Raw genomic sequence first — 6,000 nt, 5'->3', positions numbered from 1 at the left:
TAATGAATGTTTAAAGTATCATAGAGAAATAAGCCTAAAATTAAGAACCAGAAACCACTTAGTCCCCTTCCAGAAAGACATTTTGCCAGTGAAACTACATGATCTGTTGAGTTCTTTTGCCATATATTTTTTTAACTATTTTCTTTGACTGCTATTAATTTAATAGCATGTCTCTACCCCTTTTGTTCCTTTTGCTCCTTTTCCTGGGCACAAACTATAAATGGTCCTACAAAGTTTACGGGATATTCAGCCTACAAGGGCCATTTTCTGAGTCAGTGCTCTAAATTTTTGGTCAGCATAGTCAGAACCTTCCACACCATTCATGCCATGCATAGAAAGAATAATATCGTAAAAGCATTTTGTAAAAAAATGGTTAGACAAAGGAGTAGGTTTCTGAGAGAAGCTGTGAATGTCTCTTTGCTGAAAGTGTTCAAAGTGAGGCTGAGCAGGACTTTGAGCAAGCTTATTTTGTAGAAGATGCACCTGCTCACTGCAGGGGACATTGGCAATAAACTTTAAAGGTCCCTTCAAACCCAAACCAAATCATCCTGTGGTGCCACAATTCTGTGATTCTAGTGTCTGACTATGACTTTCCTGATTAGATGACACAAATGAGCCATGACACCAGGAGATAGTCAGTGTTCATAGCTCTTACTGAGGAATTCAATCTTAGAAAGAGCTAAACAGTAGAGGTTTCTTAGGGTACAAAAAAAAAAAAAAAAAGGTGGTATATGGCAAGTTAGATGACAGAAGTTAGTACAGAAAATGAAATGTCAAATAGCTGTAACATCTAGAGAGAGGAAAATTGGAAGAAGAGAGTATGAGGCCAGAGAGAGGAGTTGTAAAAAAATTCTTCACTGCTCATAAAATTAAGTGCCATTTCTGTGAACAACATATTTCAAAAGTAAGTTAAACTGGTGTCTAAGCTGGTCAGTGAAAGCTAGATTGAATATTTTTATATTACTATGTGACATCAGAGTAGACATAGGGTAAATTTGATCACAAAAAAGAAAATATTTCAGCAAGCATTATTTTTAGATTAAGAAATTGTCAGTTCACAATACTACTGCGAATCTTTCACATAAATACAGGACTTGCTGAACACAAATAGAGAAAGTATTTCAACAAGCATTTCTTAGGCACATTTACGAAGATTGTTCATGATTTTATTGAGCAGTAAATTCTGACTGCACATTCAGCTATAACATTCAGAACTTCAAACCCACATTCTATTGACCCGCACAAGAAAACTCCAGAGGATAAAGAAAAAAAAAATCTGACTAACAAAAGACTCTTTCCCAGAAGTAATTCTGTGTGGGAAGATTTTTCACAGAATTTTCATTAAAGTCAGTGAATAGCCAACCCCTGCAGAGAAAAAGCAAAAATATTAAAAAATTCCAGAGAGAAGTACTATACAATTGGAGCTAGCATTTTCATCTGACTGTCTATGGACTGCTCATGAGGTAAAAAGGGAGAACCTTATAGTGGAATTTATGAATAATTTTTGAGTAACAAGTGTCATTATGACTTGCCACAATCTGCTTGCGAATATGTCAAGATAAGATACAAATGTTGAAGTTCACTAAGTTCTTACTTAACTCTTAAAGACTTTTCCACATAACTCAAAAAAGAAACACAACTCACTTATGATTTCATATATTCATATTTTGCTTTCATTCATATAACCTAAGGTTGGTACAAGTATTTTCCAATGAATTCGTTATCATTCTGTAATGAAGACTCAAGATCAGCCTGTTTGTGCTTTCCTATCAGAACAATTACTGTGCTGTTCATAGAAGTAAAATATGTATAGATTACTCTATAATTATGGAGAAATTATTCTTCTTAGTTGTCATGATAACATCTTTCTTCCACAAATGCATACTTAGTACTTTACGTCTTGAAGAATAAAGCAGACCTCAAAACATTAAAAAACCCCACCACAACAAAACCCCAAGACTCTCTAGAAGATTCTGAACATACATTTCTTTTGGAACGAATGAACTCTCAGAGGCTGAAGTGAGCAGCTCTGAGGCCAGCATGATGTGCAGCCTCCTTTTATTGAATCGAAGGTCATTCTTGTCCCCATCACCCTGAACCCCTTCTTTGCCAACTCTGTCTACCGCTTCCTCAGTTGATTTTACATCCTCCTCCTCCTCCTCCTGCTTTGTTCCTAGTTAAGTCTTTCTTACCTGCTTACCAAAAAATGCTATTACCCTACTTTAACAGATGGATCCTAGGTTTCCTCCTAGCAGTCCTCAGTCTTCAAAGGCTTTGACACTATAGTGAAAACCAAATCTCCTTTGTTGACACAAACTGTGCAAACAGTGTATAGCTGCAGTTAATGTTTTACACCTCTTGATCCACTAATTTTCCTCTGGCTGGTTTAGACTTTCCCTATTTTGCCCTTAAGCATCTCATTCATAGAAGTACATTTTTCTTAACCTGTAGGTAAGTAATACAGAAACATAACATCAAGGTTCAGAACTCAAATCAGTCCAACAGTTTAATTACCTAGGCAGCCTCATCTCCTTGGATGGTAAGATTGACGGGGAGATAGACAATAGGTTAGGAAAGGCATATAGTGCTTTTGGAAAACTCCGTAAAAGAGTTTGGCGTAATAAACACTTGAAGAAAAGTACCAAGATCAGTGTTTACAGAGCCATAGTGCTGTCTACTCTTTTATATGGTTCCGAATCATGGGTCATCTACCGCCACCACCTGCGTCTCCTAGAACGCTTCCATCAACGCTGCCTCCGTACAATCCTAAACATCCACTGGTCAGATTATGTGACCAATACATCTGTTCTCGAACAGGCAGCAATCACAAGTATTGAGGCCATGCTACTGAGAACACAGCTGCGCTGGGCAGGGCACGTCTCCAGGATGAAGGACCACCGCCTCCCTAAGATCCTGCTTTATGGTGAACTTGCCACCGGCTGCTGCAAGAGAGGAGCTCCGAAGAAAAGATACAAGGACTCCCTGAAACAACAACTCAGCCTTGGGCATATTGATCACCATAACTGGTCTACTCTGGCCTCCAATTGGGAGGCCTGGAGACAGACCATTTATAACGCTGCTGATGCTTTTGAGAAAGCACGCAGGATCACCCTTGAGGAGAAAAGACAACGCAGAAAGAATCGAGCCTTACAGAATATACCATCTAAGGAGTCTTTCTGCTGTGTCTTTTGCAACCGGACTTGCCTTTCTCGTATTGGCTTTTTTAACCACCAACGCGCTTGCAAGAAAAGTGGGTAGAGCCCTTCCCAAATCTTCGTTCGCGAAGCCTAGCCATGACATGACATGACAACATCAAGGTAAATAATCACTAAATAACATAGAATCGTAGAATCATCTAATACACTGAGTTGGAAGGGACCCATCAGTATCATCAACTCCAACTCCAGAGGACACCCTAAGAGTCATACCATGTACCTGAAAGCACTGTCCAAACGCCTCTTGAACTCTGTCAGGCTTGGTGCTGTGACCACTTCCCTGGTGGCCTGTTCCAGTGCTCAACTACTCCCTGGATGTAAAACCTTTTCCTAAGCTAAACAGGATATTTAGACATTTCAATGTTCAACCTTAGAACTTCCTGCTCGTAGTTTTGTGGCTTAATACATAGTATTAATCAGATGTGTTATTACATTAATTTTCAGTCATCAGTAATGTAATTTTTAACCAACTATATATTTGCACTTAGCATAAGTTGCAGAGTTTGAGTAGCAAGGGACTACAGGGGTGATCTCTGTGGGAAGAGACTGTAAACTGCCAAATGACAGTCATATCCCATCCCAGACAGCTCAAACTGTTGTAAGTAGCCTGTCATGCACCAAAACTTCAGACCATCAGAGAAGAACACAGCACCTGTATTCAAACGTATCCGAGAAATAAATCTGAAACTTCTAGGGGCTGGAGACGCATTCGACATTCTGGAGGTGCTGCTGGAGATACACTCGAGGAGACATCTGAAGCCAAAAGGGTCACATCCTCTTTTTTTTTTTCTCATTTATTTCCCTGTCGAAGATTCAAAATAGATGATGCATTTGTTTGCTAAGAAATAAATGTCACAGGATGAAAAACTTCTGTATTCAATCCTAAGTACTCTCTTAGGCTGCCTATTTCTCAGATAGCCTAAAAAACTGTCATTTTTGTCACTGTCTTACAGGTCATGAAGAGCATGAACAAAACAAAGGCTAGTCCAAAAATCATGTCCTCCATGTGATTCTGTAATTCCTATTTGTTGTTTTATTTTCATTCATATGTTTAGAACACTTACCTTGATACTAAAAAAAAATTGCAAAATCTACTTGTATATGTAATTTACATAGGTTATAGCAGCAAAATATTAAGACAAAGTTACCTTCTAAGTATCTGAGAATACAAAATATGAAATAGTTTTCATTCATTGAATGATGAACATCAGATTTAATAGTTTTTCTTTTTTTCTCCATTATCGTCTCTCATTCTTTGTTTTAAAAAACTGTATTGCCAGACTGCATAAGTTTCACTGTTAACAGTGAAACAATACAACAGTTCAAGAAGTTTCACAAATATATAAAAAAATAGTTTCTCCATCTCTCTGTCTCTTTCCTTTATATTTATCCCTTTTCTTCCCCCAAACATTCTATACACTTTAATGATTTTTTCTTCCCTAGAGATTTCTGAAAAGGCAGGTGAGAAATTTTTCAGAAACATGTTTTCACAGGGAAATGTAAAGTGATTTAGAATTAAACATGTTTTCAAAGGAAAGTTTTTCAAAGGAAAGTTTTTCAAAGGTAAAAGTTATTCTATATTTGATTAAGTTATTTTAATCTATAAAGATATACTGTTATCACAAACTCAGTCTGAGATTCTTTAGTGGAGGATTAAAGGAAGTTTCTTTGAAATTAGAATGCACATAGACTTGTCATGTTAAACAGTTTATAAATTTGGGGATGTTAATTTCATAGTTGTTAGAGAATAAATGTGAAAAGTTTTTAACTTCTTGAATTTCTCTGGCTGCATTTGATTTTCTGCTTCCAACTTTAGATTTCTATTCAGCCCCTAATTTTCTAAATTACCTTTAACCTCATACATACTCTCCTCTAATGTATTTGTGGTTTTCTCCTCTCTTTTGAAAACATTCTGTTGTGAATGTACACAAGAATGTGAAAGTAAACATACTATCCTATGTGAGTAAACTTTTTTTTAATATCTTACATTTGAGAAAAGCAATTTTTTTTACTTGTCTATTAGCTTGCCTTTTCAACTTGTCTATTTCCATGCCTATGTTGTTCCCCACAAAACTAAGACTAGAAAAAGTGAAAAAAAGTCATATATGAGTTTGTAATATCAAGGTATTTTAGTAACCCAAGAATTGGACCCTCTGTGCTGTTCATAGAAATAACATATGTTCAAACACTGAAGTGAAATGAATTCCAAAATGAATGCAGTTCAAGAACATAGAAATAAAGAAAAAAGAACTCTCTATATTGTTACAAAAAGACATATCTATCTTTAAATGATACTTTGGCAGACACATTAAAGCTGAAACCTTAATTTTTTTAAGCAAGAACACACACTATCTTAAGTTCTAAATGCATTCATCTACCTACAGAATATGAAGTGGCAGTCTGAAAAATAAAACTAGACACGATCCCAGTTGGGGAAACTGGAATACTTTATTGGGCATGAGAACATAATTTAAAGGCATCTCTGGTTGGACATGTTAATGAAGGGGACAGGCTATGTTAATTGGGGAGTTATACAAGTTTTTACTACAGTTTCCAAATAGTTAATTTTTCTCCTAGTAGGATTACATGAGAGATAGAGGGATTACAGGGGTTTGGACACGATCTGATACAATCATCTCAAAAAGTCCTTTCTGATTTCTGCTGGAGCCAGGCTTGATCCATAAGGTAGAACTTTAACAGGTCTTGTGAGAAGGGTCCAGCTCCTTCAGATCATGGGTTCTTGTCAGCCTTTGTTTCCCTTTTGCTGAAAGCTGGTTTGGGCTCC

Source organism: Neopelma chrysocephalum, unplaced genomic scaffold (assembly GCF_003984885.1).
Source record: "Neopelma chrysocephalum unplaced genomic scaffold, ASM398488v2 Primary Assembly neopelma1_25, whole genome shotgun sequence".
NCBI lineage: Eukaryota > Metazoa > Chordata > Aves > Passeriformes > Pipridae > Neopelma > Neopelma chrysocephalum.
This window is presented reverse-complemented; position numbering follows the sequence as displayed.